Source organism: Rhea americana, unplaced genomic scaffold (genome assembly GCF_003343005.1).
Source record: "Rhea americana isolate MKP2758 unplaced genomic scaffold, rheAme1 scaffold_31, whole genome shotgun sequence".
NCBI lineage: Eukaryota > Metazoa > Chordata > Aves > Rheiformes > Rheidae > Rhea > Rhea americana.
The window spans coordinates 4,131,695-4,153,413 of NW_028186435.1; the positions used below are offsets into that span (position 1 = coordinate 4,131,695).

At 38.6% G+C, this 21,719-nt stretch overlaps 1 protein-coding gene across 3 annotated transcripts in view; it reads right to left on the minus strand.

Moving 5' to 3' along the window:
• Positions 1-21,719, minus strand: part of CDKAL1 (CDKAL1 threonylcarbamoyladenosine tRNA methylthiotransferase) — a 414,554-nt gene that overhangs the window by 287,495 nt on the left and 105,340 nt on the right. The window lies entirely within an intron of this gene.

Below are 21,719 nucleotides of genomic sequence, written 5' to 3' on the forward strand. Positions count from 1 at the left end.
AAAAAAAAAAAAAAAAAAAAAAAAAAAAAAGAAGGAGGAGCAGAGAAGATAAGCTAAGCTCAGTGGAAGGGAAACCTGTGACATCGGAAGTGATCGGTAGCAAACTTTTGCAGAGAGAACAGTCAAGAGGAGCCACATCATTACTGCTCCCCTGCTCCTTCCCCTTGGCGTAAGTAGGGTTGTCTACTGCAATTTATAGGCCATCCTAAGCAAGTGATTTTTAGCTTTCAAGGAGCCATCGTTACCACTTACCAACATATCCCACACGCACAGGAATGCACGGCAGACATTTGAAATCCAAAGCAGTCTGTTATGCACAGAGCAAAAATGGCAAACTACATACTGTTTCAGCCTGAAATGAGTTATCTCTAACCAAGTATCACATCTCTAATACTAGGTATATGAAACCAAGTACTACCCTGTCTTGTACCTTATGAATGTTAGTTATTGTTCCTGGGCCATTAATAAAGTAACAGGACTTAACTATCTCTACACAACACAAACTAGAAACAGCGTGAATACAGAATCAAATAAAAACCAAACCTTCTCTCTCCCAAAATCCACTTTTGGTAAAATTAAATAACAAACATGATGTACAATGAGCAGACGGCAACTTGCCGCAGAAGTACTAAGTACCAGTCAAAAACAATTAAGAGWAGAAGTGAGAGGGGAAATTTCAGCAAAAGAAAAACAGGGTTTTGCAGTGAACTCATTAAGTTTGTTCACTGATGGTAGTTATAAAATATTCATCAAACAATAACAGCAGAAACAATTTCCAGTGATAACAAAGATAATTCCTTCATCTTTTATCTAAGAAGAAATCAGAAAGGAAGCAACTCAAACTAAATCCTAGCTAGGAAGATGGCAACTGACTCTACCACAGACATGTTTGTGTCAGTGAACTATTTCTATAAAACACAGTGCCCCCACCACACACACACTCATTACTCTACCTGCACAAATACAGCTGCTTTATTTAACAACACATGTTAAAATGAAAATTGTGCAATGCACTATATAGTTCATACGTCATTCTCATGACCTACTGTTACACAAAAAAGAGCACCTCTTACCAAGCATTTTAGAAAGTTGTGAAGCCATAAATTAACTAGAAGTTTGTGTCTAGACACCCCCTAAGAACCATCAGTATACATGACAAAGTTTTGCTAAGGCAGCTCTGCATGTCTGCAATATAATCTGGGTATATAACAAGATCAGTCTGCCAAAGGCTATGAAAAGTAAAGCTGTGGGGAACACTACTTCCCAGGCTGTAAAAATAATGTTGTGATGTCTCTGGAGGAAAAACAAATGCTATTTGGCTAAAGGTTCAAATGTGTGAAAGATCATCTGACTGCCTATGTGCTGAATTAATCAGTAGGCATTCACAAGTTTTCAAGAAAGTACAACATCCCTGGAATGAAAAGATGATGCCTGTATAGCATCTGCAATAAATTCCCCCCAAATCCATAAAATCACAGAGATATCTTCTGTTTAAAAAATTACAAACAGTGACTTAGTTTGCGGTTTCACAGATCTGGAGCCATTTCAACACCTCATTATACACCCAAAGGCTTGCTTCCCATCGTCCCTGTCTGCTGCTATTGCTGCTCCTACTTTTCTCCATCTCCAAGCTGCTGCTTCCTGATTTCTGGCTATCTGGTGTCACTCCTCCTTTGCTCCAAGCTCTGCAACTCACTAGACCCCTGGCCCCATTTAACTCACTGATGTAGCAGAAAGCTGTTCAGCTGAGTTTTTTTTGAGTTAAATTAGCTCACAGCAGAGGGGGCAGCAAGATCAGGAGACATGGAAACTGCTCATTTCATCTGCAGTGYCTTTGTGTCACACATGTCAGGAAACCTTTGAGTCAGGTCGCGAGGCGCTGAGCAGCATAGCATAGTAAGCAGGGTGTAAGAAACTCTCATACTTGTTACGCTCTCTAATTTAGCGGTAGCCCCATAATCAAAGGCATTCAGAAAACCTGAGGAATATTTRGTAATATTATGAATTAGAGGAATGTTATCATTTTTTGGCAGACCTGCTTGAATCTACTTAGGTCTGTCAGCTTCTTTTTACACTTCCATAGCGCCCAAAGGATTACTATGTTTTGCTTGTGAGGCATGTGAAGGTGTAAAAATCATTYGAGAAGGCTGACACTAATTATTGGAGTTTACAAAATTGCGCTTTAAGAAGGAATCTTGAGCAAAGCAGCCCTCAAATTACCATGCTGCTTCCTCTGAASTTGTCTCCTCTGGCAAAAACCATCAGCTTACATGTAAATCCTCTAGGGAAAAATAAATTACRTATTATCCTTCTGACAGGAGCAAGCATGTCTTTTTTAAAAAAATATTTCAAAAATACACTTAAATGCTTGCTTCAAACTCAAAACTGAGTTTCTAAAGATGTGCTCCAAGCAGGGAAAAAAAAGGGGGGGGGGAAGAGAGAGAGAAATATGAATAAAAATAATCCATCAATCATGGAGGTTTTTGGAAGAGATGAAAYGTAAGTTCTGAGAATAATGTCAAGTTTAACTCTAAGACTTGCATGCTGCGTACCAAAATATKCTCCAAGTTGCTAAGAAGACAAACTAGAGGAGGAAAAATGCACTCTTCCTATTCTACCTACTACCTGTCTGTTTGAATAAGCTTTACAGTTCTGCCATCTTTCTGACTCCCGAGAGAAATGCATTTGAACACATTATCCAAGTCTCTGTTTTACAAAAGTAAAACAGATGTCTCCAACCTTTTCAGACAGACCTTTGCTTCTGTTGCAATTCTCAAGCAGCTACTTCTAAACTACAGGGAGGCTTCTCAACCCAGCTGATTGTATTACCTCTAATGCCTTGCTTTGAACAAAAGCTTGTTTTCATCCAGCTATTTCACCTGCAAGAGAAATGACTGCAGAGCTGTCTGCAAAAGACTGGGAAGTAATCTCATTTCAAACTTCAGACCAAATCAGATCCACGCTTGAGTTTTACTCAGAATTTCTCCAAGTGTAACTCTATGAGTAGCAATAAATGGTGCAACAGTTATTAATGTGCAGGCATTATWCGCACAAATAATCCAGTTTAGTAGTAGATGAAGGCCTTTTTGATGCCTTTTCTTTTGCAAGGCTTTAAAAGTAACAGTACACAGATTTTGTCAAACTGGAAAGTCAGACCAGGATGTTTTCAGGAAYAGGATGGAATCAGGGAATAAATCCTAAATCTAATCTTGCCTTTTCTGATAGTTTTTGTAGCTCCAAGCAAGACTGAATTGACCAACATCACAGTGGGAAGTTCCTTCCAGAAGGACAGAGATGGCCTTGGGCAGCCCAACTAGAATGGATCTAGGCCAGCTGCTGTCCCTCCAGACTTGACTTCAACTAACAAAAACAATTTAAATCAATTGTGCCTTAAAAACAAATTTGCAAAACTATCATAGAAATTTGTCAGCCTTACAACAACAACAATTTAGTGATTTAAAGAGAAACATGTAATTACTGACAATCTATTTACTGAATTCACTTTGGCTGGTGGTGAAGACTATTCCGTTACTAGCTAAAAAGTGTATATATTTTTAGTTCCATTTTTTCTATTATTGCTAAGTAGTCAAGATTATTCTTTTTCCTGTTTGCTTAAGAGTTAAGGACCTTGCAACTCAACAGAAAACACTGGAAAACACTGTAATAAATATGGAACCATAAGGATTATGTCTACCTCCTCACCCTGTATTATTAACCAAGACAGAAAATCAGGGTTTTCTGAAGAGGGACAGCTCTAAGAGCAGGCCAGGCTTCGGAAATTTCACCTRGGAAGCTTTGTTTTTAGGTCCTAGMTCCAAAATATGTTCCTATTGCTAGCATCTTTTTATCTCCCTTCAGCACAGAGAAAAACAAAATCAAAAAAAGCAAACAACCCCCCCAAACCCTAACATGAGAATGCCCCTGACTTWGCAGCAGAAGCAGTACATTATCTGTACCTGAAGTTATTTCTAGAAGCAGCAATTAAAGTTAAGATGCACAAGGAGGAAAAAAAAATAATTACCTCTGTAATTAAGAGAAAAATATTCCTCTGGAGAGTGATTCAAAATGGCAGTATAACCCAGGTGTTTCAGCTCTTCAGCTGAAGAGTATTTCTCCACTGAATAGCACAGGAAGACTAGTTTCTAGTACACCAAGCTAGAAGTTAGGGATACTCCCACAAAAGTAGTACCTGTGGTATAAACACACTCTAAGGTACCTAGATGTTGCTACGTCCATCTGTGCTAGCTACGGCCTTTCACATTACTAGACAACCTGGACCTGAGACTCTGCAGAGCATGTATCAGCATGGAGTCAACTACGCCCACTCCCATGTTCAAGCAACTCTCCACTGCTTATTAAACGAATAGTGCAGTCTCCCAAGACCTGTCTTACATCATAAAATTTTCACAAGTTTCACAAATTAAGCAGATACTTCATTCACAAGTGTCATGTACGGCTTGTAAAAATATTTGCTTCACAGGTTAAAAAATACATTATTTCAGTAACATTTTGCAGCTGCTTGGGCTTTTACTTGTTCCTTCTCAAATGAAATAGTAATGTTTTTTGCTGCTCTGAAAATATTAATTTTCTTGAACTTTTTCTTTAAACACATCTTTGGTAGGATGCACTGTATGCTCCTGAGATCCTTCACTATTTCCCTCTAATGAAGCAGAAAGTATCAGTGCTGACAAAGTTTTCTAGGCTAGCTTGATCAGTACATTTAGGTAACAATTAGAAGTAAATATACTCCATTCTCAAAATAATTCTTCAGATCCTCACCTACTCATGGACGTTAAATTACTTAAGACCAASATTCAAGACTGCACTTAGGCACATGCCTAATTACTGACTTAGACAAGGTTGTCTTCCCATAGAAGGACTAAATTAATGATTGTCCACTCAAAATATTAAATATCTTTCAATAAAATCTGCAGAAAAAAATTTCATTCCCTGAACCCTCCTCAAGGCAAATGCTAGATATTTAACATCAATCRCGGCACTTCTAAACAGATACACTAGACTAGACAGTATCTCCATTTGTGACCAAAACAGATTTATGACCAAGTTTAGTATGTTGGTTAGGTTTCCTGGTAATACCAGCAAGTTTAAAAGTATCACAAAAATAAGGTGTGAGAAGGTAATGCTTTATATGATTAATATGCCTTCTTTATAAATGGGATCAGAGAAAGAAGAAATGCTTCATTTTTCTATTACTTTTTCCTATAACTTCATATACAGTCTCTAGAAATCTGCATTASCAAACTCTGCAAAACTTCAGACATCCCCCCCACCGATCTTTGGTTCTCTGCTGACAGCACGAGTAACTWTAACTTTGAATTCCTTTCAGGCACACAGTACTAGACACATTAAAGTTCTGCTGATTCAGCCTTGTTAAGAGCAGAAAGCTAATGGTAACCACACCATCAGTGAAATGCTGCTGGTGGTAAAACCTGCAGTTAGCCTTAAAAGAAAAATTACCAGTTTCTGCCTATCCTTGAAGCCTCATGCTCTTCAGCTTATCAGTAATAATAATAATAAAATATTTCGCYATCTCTCTGTATCTCCAGTTTCCTGTTAGTCTTCCCTCAGCAAAGATCTAAAGAGGTCTGTGTTGAGATTGTTTTCAGAAGAAGCAGGAACAGTCCACACCTACAGCAGCAACATTGTCACTTCTCTCTACCTTTTACCACTACTTCCTCTTTCCAAATGAAAGCATTTTAACTCTTTCCACTACTTTAAAACAGCAAGTCTTTATTTTCCATCCTCAATCTTGAGAATTTAACTCCTAAACTGTATTTATTTTTGCATACACAGAGGGGCTGTTTAATCAGATATACTTGCCTCAAAAATCGGTAAGAAAGMAAGCTCCTGTAAATACACTTAGAAAGGTACATTAAGTTTCTGATTTACAGATTAAAGAAATGGAARTCAAAATCACTAGTTAAGTCTTATATAACTCACTTAGATCTTAGTCTATTTCTTTGCTCTTTCTACACATACTCCTGTAGGAACTACACTATGCTATTCTAGTATTTGTGACATCTCTCTATGTTTTGTCAACTATCCGTTTATTCTACTTTACCAGTCCTCCCACTCTTCTCTTTCAATACAAAAGAAATGCAGCACARGACACATTACTATTCTAATTAATACAGCTGTGAAATACTGCATTGTTCCTCAGGTTCAAAGTCCAGGCAGGCTTCAAGCTATATACCTGCATGGTCAACAGCTGGACTATAAAATTGTATTGATATAATGGCTAAAAAAATGAAATTAGTGTTGACTAAAAACAAAGTGACCTGAACATCTTTTTTCATAGGGATTATATGCTTCTCAGTAACAGACTACCAAGGAAATTAAGAAAGGATTATCAAGAACAGAGTTTGAATGTTTAAATTTGTTTGAATGACAATTCATAATAGCTTCTTGTACACAAATTGATTGCAAGTATAAAAATATCAAGGACTTCTTCCTATCAATTCATTTTCTCTTGGATACCTCAAAGGGGAAAAAAAATTCCGACTAAAGAGTTTAGTTACGCAGAAACAGGTAGCTATGAATACTACACAAAAGACAAAATTGTTCAAGAGCCACTAAATACGATTTTCGTAACACGTGCATAAAAGCTATCAGAAGCTATCTTTCTAATGGAAGGGAGCACAATTCAATAAAGTAATTTTTCAATATAAAAAGCTGCATGTGCTTTGTGTTTTATGGAAATTCAATGTGTGGAACCACAACGTGTCTAGTTTTTGTCAGGAATTCTGCAGCATGTAAAGAGTACAGTAAGTGGTTTCAAAATAGAGAAGCAAGTAACAAAAGGTGGCAGAAATGAAAAAGTAGGTTTCACTCTTAATATGGAATTCCTTCACTCTGTCTCAATCCAAATTTCACTGTACCATATTTTCATTAATCTACTTTTTTATTTTTAATAATTCCTTAAACTCTTCCAGTAAAACTCAGTGAACTTCTAATCTAAGGAGGTTAGGACAGGTTCATCAGAGTAACTGAGCAGTTATAGAAGTACTAAACTATAATCAATCATGCCTCACATCTTGTGTTTCATGTTCTTCCTACAGAATCAGTGAAATATACATTGGAAGCGTCTTTTACAGGTCAGCTTGCTTAACTTCCTGCTCAGAGAYTGACTATTGACAACATCAGATAAAGTCAACCACGGCTTTTCCCAGCCAAGGCTGGAAAACTTTCAATAATAGAGATTCCAAAACCTGTCTATGTAACTTGCTGTAGTGCTGCACTATCCTCCCAGTGGTTTCAACCCCGCAGTGTCTAATACAAGTCTCGCAAGCCACAAATTGTGGCTACTGCCACTTCTTGTTTTTTCCATTCCATCAAGAACAGCTTGGTTCCATAATCCCTGCAATGACCTTTCAAGTAATTGCAGGCTACTATTAGATTATCTATTAGCCTCCTCTTTGCCAGACTCATGTCAGCCTTGATCTCAGCAGCCCTCTGATAGGCCTGCTTCAGTCTTCCTGCATCTCTCTCAGCTGTCCCCACTCTTCCAAAATAAGGCATTGCAATCTACACACAGCCTCATCAGCAGCAAGAAGAATAATGTTTTCCTTTAGTCTCCTGGTCATGTTCCTCCTAATGGTCATGTGCCACCTCCTAAAGCCCAGTAGATGGTTTGCTTGTTCATAAATGAGTTCATACCACTGGCCTGTTTCATACTGTCCACCATTCATCCCAGAGTCTTTTCAGCAGACAGCTACTTAACCAACAGACTCATCTCCACAGATTATGAAGCAACATTCTCAACCGGTAATTCTCCATGATTTAGAAATCAGAAGTCTGTGAAGTATACATTCATTGTATAGGAAATGTGATTTCTATATTGGTAGAACATCTCTTTCTAAACTCCTCCAAACCTGTCGTAGTTCCTGGAAGCAATAGATTTCTATACTACTTTAATTGGCTATTTTAGGAGGATCTTGCATCACATTACCACACGAACTGAAGAGATATTACTATTTTATTTTCTTGGGAGGCTGAAGCTAGAGTCTGTGGTTAGATTTACAGATTCAAAAAAGTACAGTTAATTAAGAAGTCAATTCTACTTATAAAGAGAAGTAATATAGTTTCTCTTTTTCTACTCAAGCATTTTTAATTGCATTATCAAAAATAAAACACAAATGAAATTCCCAGTTGACTTGCATGAAGATTGCACTTTGCTTTTGCCTATACACAGCTGGAAAAATTCTCAACTCAGTTGCYGTCACTGATGCTTAAGCATAAAATGGAAGAAGATGCCATTAGAAATCATGAAGCTTAGAAGTGCATGAAGCAGTGTAAGATGGCTTTAGTGCATTCACATTGTGAATTGGGACTCTGATCAGAGTGGCTGCATCTGCTCAAGTCACTAACAATTTATGCAGCACTCYTGCTTCCTTTCTATTTTAGGCTTTTTGATGTATATGATTGCGGAAAACGTTAGTTGCAGGGTCTCCCTCTCAGTTAGCTCTGAGAAATTAGTATCAGTTCAATCATCTAAATTTTGTACAAAAYGTATTATTTATAGACCTAAAATTGTAACTTTTCCTGGAGTAAAAGCAAAAATTTCTCTAAACATATTAGCTCTCCTATGAATGTCTGCTAAAGTAACAAYGACATCATTCCATTAGTTTTTGCAATGGATAACATTCTACAATTTAATCTACTACTGGGCATTTCTGCAGGACGCAATAACAAACACTCAGGCTCTTGCAAGTGTTAGGTCACGTGCACAGAAGAACCAGTACAATTTAAACAATTCATGTAATAAATACTAGCTCCTATGTGTTGACATTGAACATTTCTATTAAATAGCAATCCAATGTGCTTGAATTTAAATATAAATATGACAATTCCCAATTTCCTCCTAAGTTGTTCCAGTTTCTATTTTTTTTTCCAAATATTCTCATAAACTASAATTCTCAGACTAACACTACCATCCTTACAGCACCTCCATAGCTGCACATACATATAGAATTAACCTGAGAAATACTCTGTTTTTGAAGAATAAGCAATCAACACAGGACAAGAAAGTGTACAAGAAATAACCATAGAATCATAGGATCAGTAAGGTTGGAAGGGATCTCTGGAGATCAGCTAGTCCAACTCCCCTGCGCAAGCACGGTCACCTACAGCGTGTTAGACAGGGTTGCATCCAGGCGGCCCTTGAACAGCTCCAGAGAAGGAGACTCCACAACCTCTCTGGGCAACCTGTCCCAGGGCTCCATCACTCTCACAGGGAAGAAATTCCCCCTCACGGTCAGGCRGAACTTYCTGTGCTTCARTTTCTGCCCATTGCCTCTTGTCCTGTCACACGGGACAACTGAAAAGAGTTTGGCCCCGTCCCCTTGACACCCTCCCTTCAGGTACTTGTACACATTGATAAGATCCCCCATCAGTCTTCTCCTCCCCAGGCTGAAGAGGCCCAGCTCTCGCAGCCGTTCCTCAGAGGGCAGGTGCTGCAGCCCTCTGATCATCCTCATAGCCCTAYGCTGGACTCTCTCCAGTAGCTYSATGTCTCTCTTGTACTYGGGAGCCCAGAGCTGGACACAGBACTCGAGATGAGGCCTCACCAGGGCTGAGGGGAGGGGCAGGATCACCTCCCTCCACCTGCTGGGATGCACTGCTCTTGGGCTTGGAGGAAGTGATGTTTGAACACCAGCCAGCTCTCCCTTCCCTCTAGGGCCTTAACCCATGAGATTCCACCAAGCAGGTCTCGGAAGAGCCTGAAGTCTGCTCTCCTGAACTCCAGGGTTGCAATCCTGCTTGTTGCCTTACTTCTTTCCTGCTGCACTCCACCATCTCGTGGTCACTGAAGCCAAGGCTGCCCCCARCCTTCGCATCTCTAACCAGTCCCTCTCTGTTGGTAAGGACAACGTCCAGCAGGACACCCTTTCTCGGAGGCTCCTCCACCATCTGTGACAAGAAGTTATCATCAGTGCATTGCAGGAGCCTCCTGGACTGTTTGTGCCTTGCTGTGTAGTCCCTCCAGCAGATGTCAGGGTGGTCAAAGTCCYCCATGAGAACCAGGGCCTGTGATCATGAGGCTTCCTCCAGCTGTCTATAGAAGGCCTCATCAACTTTCYCTTCCTGGTCAGGTGGCCTGYRGYAGACACCCACAACAGTGTCCCCYATGTTGGCCTGCCCTTTGATCTTTACCCATAAGCTCTCAACTGCCTCCTCCTCCTYCCYRCCYAGGCAGAGCTCGATGCRTTCCAGCTGCTCTCTCACATAAAGAGCAACTCCACCACCTCGCCTCCCTGGCCTGTCTCTCCTCAAAAGCACAGAGCCATCCATGGCAGCATTCCAGTCACRGGAGCTATCCCACCATGTCTCTGGGACTGCAATGAGCTCATGGCCCTGCGATCGCACACAGATCTCCAGCTCCTCCTGTTTGTTCCCCATGCTSCCTGCAMTGGTGTACAGGCATTTCAAAGAGGTGGTCACGCCCGCAGGTTTCCCAGGGAGGGTGTACGGGGGTCCCCCATGGCCATGTCCCAAACGCACATCCCCAGCTGCATGCACCCGTTGGAGGCTCCTCAACCCAACTTGTGTTTTGTTGTCTACCCTGTCTCTATGACACCTCCCCTCTCCGCTCCTACCTAGTTTAAAGCCCTCTTTACTAGGCTGGCCAACCTGTTGGCAAAGACAAATGTGCCCCCGCTTGGTGAGGTGAACCCCATCTCTCCCCACCAGTTGTTGATCTTCAAACCATGTTCCATGGTCATAGAATCCAAAACCCTGTTGCCAGCACCAGCTGTGTAGCCAGTTGATGATCTGGAAAAATCTTCCTAATCCTCCTCTMATGCCTCCCCCTAACCGGCAGGACCAATGAGAAGACCACCCGGGCTCCCAGACCCTTGACCACCATGCCCAAGGCCTTGAAGTCTTGATTGTTTCTAGTTTGTTCTCTGTAATAATTAGCAATAGTAACTATGTCTAGTTACAGTGAGCACAGTAAGCCCATATAATGCTCTACTAAGATTACACAGTTGTAACTCATTTCCCATCATCAGGCAGGCCAGGATAAAAGCCTGTTCTAAGACTAGCTGGACATTCCAGGTGGATCCAAAGCATTCTTTATAAACAGATTTGTGCCTCCTATTAATACTCTAATGAAAAAAGGCCCTGGGGTGTTAAAGCTGTCTCTCTGGACTTTAGACACATTAAATTCRTGGAACAGTTGCGACATTCAGTATTCAACATGCAAACGGCACAAAAATCAACATTCGAATAACTATGCTCAAAGATTATTCCATATGTAACAGCTCTACATTTTTCAGACAATAATCATTTCTATTTTTAATTCAACATACATTTCTGCAGACTTCAAKGTAACTTACACAAGGAAACTATATTAAATACAATACTCTGTATTAAGTCCAGTTTATGCACCTCAGAACTCTACTGCATCTTATTATAAACTATCATCCTTTTACAAAATTTTAGATAAGAAATCCACYTGCTCCTACAAGGAGTCTCAAGACAAACTGTGTTGTACAATTCTAAAAGGATTTCAGAAGATGGAAGAATTGCTAACTGCACTAGCTATGCCCCTGAATTTTGCTCCAGAAGATTTGCTTTAGTATTTTTCTTCCAGATTTCCATACACATAAGTACACTTTTCAGACTCTGGTGACACTACATGCATAATGATTTATCTGAAGTACTATTTCATAACAAACATGACTTCTTTCCTACTATAGCTCATACACAGAGACTCAAAGCATTCAACAGCTAATCCTTGCACTGATTTAGTCATGATTCTGAGCAGTCTACATACAGGAGGGGCTTCTATTGGCATCAAGTACAAGTCTATGCCTTTTTTTTTTTTTTTTTTTTTTAAAACAGGAGATGGAGGGACTTAGAGCTCAAGTTTTAATAAAAAACTCAAACTGGGGAATTCAGCACCTCACTCCTTGTAGTTCCTTTCAAATCAAATTCTGAGTTCCATGGATCAACCTTAAGCATTTCTCTTGCTAGCAAATAACACAGCCCAGATTTCTCTAGTTACTGGGGCAGGGTGAGAGAAGTACTGACCTTGCTTAAGACAATGCAAACCCATTTATCTGTAGGGTATAGGTCTACGTATAACAGCAAAAGGCAGTTTAAAGTTCTTATGTAAGGGACAGTAGCATATTTGAGTGTATTACATGTATACTTAATTTCAAAATTTTCTACAGAATTATAGAAAAATCTTGCACTGTTGTTATTAGGACCTTAACCTGATAAAATTTTAAGGTAATTTAGCTATAAAGATATCAAACACTAAGGAGATCACATTCTAGGTTGTTTGCGTGGTTTTAACTCCTTGCAACATAGCTGCATAGTGTTGTAGTGCTCACGTGACTTGAAAAGAATTTCATTTATTTATTTATTTATTCACTGAAATTTCATCTCATTTTGTGCCCTCATCACAGGTCAACTGAAGGCCATTTCTACCTATTCTGATGATTTTCAGAATATTCCTGAGCCTTCCTTCTTGATGCACTTTCCTTAAAGAAAAAAAAATGTTATAGCTACATCCTCCCTTCCCACTCCCATAAGCATACTGAAAATTACTCTTACTTTCTGCCTCTGTTCACAATATATCTGTTTACTGAATACACACTAATTGTATCATTTCCGATATTCCATTCTGAAAAAGCTGTCAAATGATGTCTTGTAAGAGCGTCTTTCCTGCAACGGAAATTAGGTAGGCTGAGACAAGGTCTAACTCACATAACATAAGGTTAGCTTAAACAGATTTTGTACCATTATACTTATTTGCTAAACGACTTCCCTCTTTATGAACATATTTTCTTCTAAAATAACACTGAGATGGATAAACTGTGTTTCCACTCAGTTTGTAATGTCTTCAGTATAATACAATCTCAATGATAACATCGATACAAAATTAGAAAATTAAAACATAAAAATACAAAACTTATTTACTACAGTAAACTTGATTATTTTTCAAACTGTGCTTCTGATAACCTTTGCATTACAAAAGTAACCTAGAAGAAAAAGGTAAGCAGATCAATCTTTAGCTATTCATATACTCATATATTAACTTTATCAATTTTAAYGCACAAAAACATTCTGAAAATAAGATATGAGTGGTCTTTACTATAAATTAAACTATTTAATAAGAYCACTCAAATTATAAAAGTACAGGAACAGTTTAAGGTTTCTACATAACATTTTAAAAAGCTTCACTTCATTTTCTGTGTTCTGAACATTTGAACTTGATGTCCAAGTGAGCAACAACACCCTTCATATTTTCAGCTTTAAGAAGTCTACCACCTTACTACAGAACTCCAACAAGCTGCAAACAGCAATCCCATTCTATTTGTATTTCATGCTGTTTTAGAGATTTTTTTTTAATTATATTTAACATTGACCAATAAACTCCAAAATATTTTCATTTCATTATGAGTTTTCTTTCCACAAAATAATGYATAACCTTATAAGAAACTGTGCAAGACTCTACCAGTTTTCCTGGAACAGTATTTGTTGTTTCTACAAAAGGAGCGGGGCGGAGGGCAGGAGAGTAGTCAGAGCAGTATTTTAAAGAAACTAACACTCAGGCTCAGGTATGGTCCACATGCATTGAGCCATATTCTTCCAAAATTCATTCTTCCAAAATTCATTCAGCCCAAACACCACATACTTTACTTCCTAATTCGACCACATAAATTGCTTTAAGACTCTGAAAGCATATATTCCATTTCCCATTGCTCTCAGACTGCACAGCTCTACTTATCCTTCCTTGTCTAAACACAGTGTCTCACCTTCCTCGTGATTACTGGCCAATAATTCTGAAAGAGCACAAATACTGGACAGAAAATTACATTCGGTCCCCAGTAACCCTAGATACTTTTTCCTTGACTTTCAACAACATTTTCCAACCTGGTCTATAGATGGTGTTCCCCTAACTTTCGTCTCATATACCGCTCTCTGTGGGACAGAGAGCGCCTCTTATTAAATTAAGAGATTCAATCCTCATCCTTTGTTGTTGCTTCTTTTTGTATTAACCCAGCATTAGCRTTTTTCTCATGTGATGGAATTTTATCAGCATTCCAAGATTTAAAGTTAACAACAGTGAATTATCATCCCTGTCAATGGAGCTTAAAAGGCTAGCAGATTTATACATTGCTTTTGGTGCCACTGCAAAATTGCTAGCATCTGTCTTGTCGTTCTGTACATAACTTTTCCCTTATTATTCAGCACTCAYCATCATAGACATTCTCTTAATAACATTAGTTTCCCTTCGCCAAATATCTGCTTGTTATACTACCTTCATTTTGTACTACTCCTTTGCTTTTTCCCCATTGATGTGCAGCCAAAAAAAAAAAATAAAAGCTTGCCTCAGCATTAGATTATACACTAGCAGACTGCCTAAAAAGTTGTCCTTGCAGCAGTCCCAACTTTATGTGGAAATTTTTGCTCCCAAACCATTTTACCTACAGTTTACTCAGCTTTGGTTCTTTTGAAACACCAAACACACAGTTTACTGAGATAGATGAGTCCAGCTGAAGAGAATCAGCTTCGTAATCACTGATCCTTTACAAAGTAGCAGTAAAGGATTCAAATCCACTTATGAATTCATCTTTACCCATTACAATCACTTCAAAAATAAAGACTACCTCATTGGGGGGGGGGAGGGGGGGGGAAGAAGTTGTTTGTGGTAAAAATTCATATCCACTTAAATGCAATGTTTAAAGTTTCCTGAAAAAACCTGTTCAGTTAAGACACTGGATGACCAACCCAAATGGTCAGGGTCAACCCGTCCTGTAGGAAGGCACTTTGTTTCATTTGTCAAGCAAGTCTCCCTCCAGCAGAAGTTGCCCATCTGTTGTGTWCAAAAATAGCAAAACCAGTTTGTTTACATTCCTAGCAAAAGCTAATCAACTGGGCGAGGAGGGGAGGGAGGAGGACAAGCTACATCTCTGTTTACAAGGCGCCTTCCTGGAAGAGCAAAGGAGAAGATACCATCCACAGCGGCTCCTCTCCAGGGAGAGGGGGCGTGAAGAAGGGGAGGGAAGGAGGAGCGCTTCCCAACACCGCTGACAATCGCCTCTGCTTGTTGTGGCGGTCGCATCAAATTTTTTTTTTTTTTTTTTTTTTTTTTTGCCTTACACATTAGCAAGTGGAAGCTGACTAGCTAAATATTCCCAGCTGCTTCCAACACAAAGTTTACGCAGAGTAGCAGCATCACTCTTTACAAAGTATTACATAGATCCACTATCATTTTATGAAAAAATATAAAACACCACTTTAAGTTGTAAGTATTTTTATACTACCTGAAGTAACTAGAAAAAGCAGAACAAAATTTCTAATTATCCACTTTCAAAAAAAAAAACTGGAAAAATTTGTCTTAAATTTTGGTCGCTTGTGTTRCTATCAATTTATGATCAGTCGCTTACAAACAACGTGTTACTTCAGTGTGCTACAGCATCAACAGCCTCCTCAAGACAAGACAAATTACAAACCCTATCAACCAAACCAAGGGCATTCGCTTTCTCGAAGAAAATGGAGATTACTTGTGCAGGACCTTATGCACCATTACTTCCACACAAGTTTCTGTTAGAATAAACTTACTGCAACCGTGGATAGTAAAAGCTTGTGAGCAGCCCCACGTCCAGCACAGACCTCCACCTCCTGTACGRAGCGGCTGGTGGGAAGCTCTGCCGTGCCTCTGCTACAGCAGTGTTTACCATAAATCCAATATGCTGAATAGTTTGATGACTAATGACAGGCACAAAACGGTTTTGAACTATGGTTACCTTTAACATTTGATCTTGAACTCTGCTATTAGGAAACATTATCAAAACAAAAGCTCTTCAGTACCAAAACAACAGAGATTTGCTAAAGTGTAATGCTCACTGAATAAAAATTAAATTTACCCTTAGAAGTCTGGGGCAGCATAAAAACACTGTGCTACCTAAAACATTACATAGGCTCTGAGCTGTACTTTTTCCTAACTGAAACTTCAAAGAACTAGATGCTGCAGTATCTTCTTTTTGCAGTATCTATTACATGCATAGATTTTTCCAGTGTTTACACTGGAAAAAGTGAGGAAAAATAAGTTTCTTTACACATTCTAAATTTGAAATAATATATTATACTGGATCTTTGATTAATATTCCAAGAAATACAGCACAAACTGAAGAAATAATTTCCAGTTTACCAGAAAAATCTCTTTTAAACAACCGACCTCTGACAACCATATTGTTTTATTATTTTGAATACATATTTTCATTATTTGCGYTCCGCTAACCACCCGCCGGCGGGGTTTAACTGATGGGGCTGTGGCTGCACAATTCATACAAGCCTCCCGTGAATTCCTTACTTCCCTAGAAAGTGGGTCTGCAAGCATTAAACAGTTTGGCCACTTATGAAAGGAACATGGAWGAAAAACATACCTTGACCTCAGGGGTGGACAGTTTCTGGAATGCTACTTACAAGCCCGGGACAGTACAGCACAGTGTTTACATGCAAGAGATACTGTGAACTGGAGACCCTTCTATCAGACTATAGATAAACTAAGGCTAAACTTACTATCTAGGAGTGAAAGAGTACTTGGTAAAACATTGTACTAAAATGGAACAAATAGCTATCCTTCAGATAACCTCTCTCATAAATATATTGCATGCATCAGTTAGCCTCAGGAAAAAATTCTGGAAAAACAAACTAACAGGCCCCTTCAATAAGCATTTGCACGTTTAGTATGTTCCTATGTTGAACACGTTGTGATCTACTACATTATTAGTCAAATTTAAAAAACTCTGAACTTTTGTACTAATTAAGGGCACTTGTTTCTTCCTCATCTACTCCTTTCCCCTTTAAAAAAAAAAATACATATATATGTCTGAAGTACGCCTCAGGAGCTTAAGTAAGGCCTGATAAACAAAAAACCTTCAGTGGGTGGKCAGGCTTCTGTAGTTCTGTGCACAAACTACATCTACAGGTATATAGCTAGTGTAGCCACCAAATATCATCCCTAAAGGTGTATTTTATACCACCATCATCCTAAATTTGAGGGGAAAAAATAACCATGTTCCTTTTCCAGTAGGAGTTGAGTATATTTAGGTAAAACATAATACCTTTCACTTAAAATTTCCAGAGTTCTTTAAACAACAAATCTCATCATAYTTATCTGGTTAGTTATTTTCCACTTTTTACAGCTGCATATGTCTAGATAGAGCTTGAAACTGGCTGAAGGGACAAGACAAGAAGACTTAATATACTGTGAAACTTTTCATCTACCTACTTAACAGTGTTCTCTCCTAAATACATCTAATCTCCATCACAACCCTTAAAATATTTTGTACACTGAAAAAAAAATCCACTTAATATTTCATTCACTGAAGGAAGAAAAGAGGGAAGGGGAAAAAAGAAATACTAATCTTCCAACCAAAGAAGGTATTGCTCAAAATTAATCAAAAAATACCATGACATCTCACTGAGGCACAGAAAAGTACTTACTCATAGTTGGATGAAAGACTACTTGAATCATTTATGCTAACAAAGGTGTTTGCTACTCTGACTTCAATGAAGTTGATGCAGCTGTTAGGCAGGAGTAGAAGTCTACTTAAAATAAAAGTTTAAGYTCAAAGGGAACCTCCCATTCAACCATCTTCCACGAAAAATCTGTATTTAAAAAGACTTGAGCACTCAAAGTCACTTATTTTGGTGGCCTTTTCTCTTTGTTCCCCTTTCCCAGTAGCAGAGACTGTAAGTGCACTTCTAAGGAATACTTCAAAGTATATTTCAGACATTTTTGCTTTGCTCTAAGTTCAACATTTTACACTTTTACTTCTGAATTGCTTTATAAAGCCAGGAGACYAATCTTATTCTTACTGTTAGCACTCCACATATGAAAAGGAAGATGCTTAACAAGGGATCTACAGTCTTCTGTATGTTAAGAATGCTGTTTATTCAGACTAAGCTTGGAAAATTTTATTTTCCCCATAGGCTTTCCTGCCCTCAATTTGGCCAGTGCCTGGCTTGACAGCCCAGTCACAGGGCATGTAGACCACAGGCTGGCATGCCAGTCAGTAYTAGCGCTCATCTGGACCAGACCAAGAAAGGGCAAAGAGGGCAGTGGGGAAAGCCTGTGTAAGGAGGAAGCAGAAGGTGGTAAGGGAATGAGTAGAGCAGAAAAGGTGTAAGAGAAGGARAGAAGGAAGGAAGGAAAGATATCATGGTAAAGTGGATTACAGGAGGGAAATCATGGTAGATGGGAAGATGCATGGAAGGTAGTAGATAACACCTGTGGTAAACTGAAATGTTTAGTGATTTGCCCATGCATACGAGATCTGACATCCTGCCTTGAAGTTTGACAGCTGCTACTGGAACCCATTCTCCCCAGGTTGACAAATCTAGGATAGTTCAAGTTGACTGTAAATTACAATTTTGTATATACAGACTTCCTAAATGCCTCCCCAAAAGCACTYTGTTTTCCCCTTTATCATCATGAGCTTTAAGCCTGATGTCAAAAAACAGAACAGTTGTTACACTGCTTTAAAACTATACAGGCAGAAAGACTACAAGTCTTTTCGACCTGAAGTAACAATTTGAGGACAACTTTTCACACATTTTGATAACTGTACATAAAATCATCTACACAAATACATTCATTCAGACTAGCGTGCGATAATTGTATGTAAATAAGCCCCAAAACTGGATAGCTCTTGAAACACGTGTGTAATTCATGCAATAACAAGTGGTTTAAAGTTCGCAGTTTGATATAGTATTTGACCTTTTTTAAACTACACTATGCAGAATAAAATTTTTTAAGATTGCATCCATGTTATTTCAGAACCACATGTCACACGCTCTCAGTTTTATTTTTAAAAATTTTCATTTAGGATGTTCGACTTTTGATGAAGTGGTTATCTGGCCACAAGTCTTTCAACAATTACTTACTACTATTTAAATACTGCAAGTAATTTCAATCTAAGTTAGTGKTTTTTTCCCAAGTGACACGTAAAATTAAGAAAAAAAACTTGTGATAACTTGCATAAACTAGATAATGTAGCAGAACTTCACGTATGGATTGAGTAAGGCACTAATATTTTACTGAAGCTATTTGCTGCAYAAAAGCAGACCTGCTAGAAAGAATTTTTAGTGCTAAGAATTGCAAAATAATTTTTTTAAGCAATTAAAGTTACTGTACATGTTTATCTCAAAGTGTAAGGACACTGCAAGTGATCAACTTCTCAGAAATGGGGGTTTGCCTTAACTATTGAGTAAATATAATAAAGGAACTGCACAATTGCATTTCTGTCCTAATGCTGCAGGTACAGTAAAGCAACCAAAAGCAGTGTGCACTTCATTGCTTTAATTCATTATTCTTCCCCASAAAGCACATTGCCTAACTGCCCCCCACATCACTTCATYCGCTTTACTCCAGCTTTTGGGCATCATCTACCTGTGATACATTTTGCCTAACTGCCCCCCACATCACTTCATTCGCTTTACTCCAGCTTTTGGGCATCATCTACCTGTGATACATTTTGCCTAACTGCCCCCCACATCACTTCATTCGCTTTACTCCAGCTTTTGGGCATCATCTACCTGTGATACATTTTTGCCAACTAAAAAGAACAGTGCGGCAAAAATGCTTTCTGCTATGGAACAGAAACATATTTACTCTTGTGCCCGACCGCAAAGAGACAAGAATCGCTTGCTGCATTTTGGGCTAGAGGGTGCTGTTCAGTACAGGGGCTGGCTGCACCCAGCCCTAGAGCTGTAGCTGTCGGCACACCAGTTTAGCAACAAAATGATTCAGCTCAGAGTGAACTATAAACAAGCAAAGACTAGGAGMAGATGCCTAACAAGGAGCCCTACACAAGGGAGAACACCAAGCTGTTAAAACCCAAAGAGAGCCTAGAAATGTTTGCTTTTGACTCCATCAGCAGAGAGTGCACCTGCGAGAGCTGGAGTTGTCTGTTGTGTTTTTTTGTTGTTTTTTAAACTTGAATTAAAAAACTCTGCATYTCCCTAGTTGCTAACCTCTGTCATACACTTGTCCCCTACCTTTTCCTCCCTCCCTCTCCAAACTGGCCAAAATCACCAATCGAAATTTAAGTGATTAGAAATGAGAGAAGCTAGATCCCAATTGCAGTAAGTCAATGCACCACTGCTGCTTGTGCAAAACTGAAGCTCCCAGTAGAGCCAGCAAGTCACACTCAGCAATGACAATTTTCAAACAGATCTTGTTTGTTATCCGCATTACTTGAAAACAAATACATAAAAATGGATTAAGGTGAAGAGGCTAATTAGTCATCCCTCTCCCCAAATCTGTGCCTAATCACAACTTTCTAAAGTGCCTAAATTTTATCTTGCAAAATTGAAAAGCTGCCTTTGAGTTCTAAATTTCAGGAATTTGTTGTTCATCATTAAGGATAAAACACATGACAAAAAAAAAAAGAGGTTTGTAAAAATTACTTCCATAAAGTCAAGATCTTAATTTCCAGGAGATGAGCTAACCAAACAAAAGGGAGAACAAAAACAAACACACACATACAAAAGACAGTGGAAGGGCGTGAAATAGCCATGTAGATGTGAAATAGAAAAGAATCCCTTTCTTGCTTGTAAGTAATTCTGGCTTGCAAAACGTAAAGGAACTGAYAGAACAGTGGTCAGCTCATAAATCTGGTTATATGGGTCATCTTCAGGATACATTTAGGTGTTGCAATAACAGCCAAGTTGGAATTCAAAAGTCAGTTCAAAAAAGACTTGGCCTCATTATCTATAAATTTGTGCAAAATTCTTGCTAGAACTTTACAGTCCAGTAAATGTTATTAGTATTAATGAGCAAAAAAAAAGCATGCCAATTGTGACAATTTAAAACATATACAGTTGTTCAGAGAAAAAGTCGTTATGCAAAGCCATCACTGCAGCCCCAACTTTCACATCTATTATACACGAAGATATTGCATATATATAATCTTGATATAGAGGTCACTTAATATAGAGGTCACTTAATATAGAGGTCACTTAATATAGAGGTCACTTAATCTTGACTTTCTCTGGCCAGTTTGATATTTTGGCATGATGGCATACAGTTGTACTAACGGAAGTTATGAACTTTTTATTTTGGAGGAGTTAACAAATTTAAATTTGAATGTTGGTGGGACRGATGGGCAAACTGCTACACTAATATAAAATTGCATATTTCAAAGGCTGTTTTCTGGTGTGATAATAAAAAAGATAAATCTGCTAGAAGTCATGCCAGAGGGAAGTGGAAATATAATTAAGCCAGTGCCTGAAAGGCCCATGTTCTGAAGGTTGTTTTCTCTGTTCCCAAACAAACGACTATAATTATATTTTCTCAACTACCTACAGCATGCTGTTAAGTTTAATGAATTTCAAAGTCCATAAAAGAGTTAACTGCTGCACTTTAAATGAGAGTTAACGCATCCTTTCTAAACAAACCAACAACAACAACAAAGCAAACACCCCCAAAACCCACCACCTCCTGAAACATCCCTTAACACGTCACGTTATCTGGGAATAACCTAGTACTATTTGGGCTCAATAAGAACCCTACGAGAAGGCTCTACTTCCACATCATAATCCTTCCACAGAACTGCATTTGGTAAGCRTGTAGAACAGACAAATGCTTTAGTATGTCATGAGATGTTAGAGCTGACTATCCCATTGCATACCAGAATAATCACAGAATCCCGCTCATTATTAAAAAAAAAAAGACG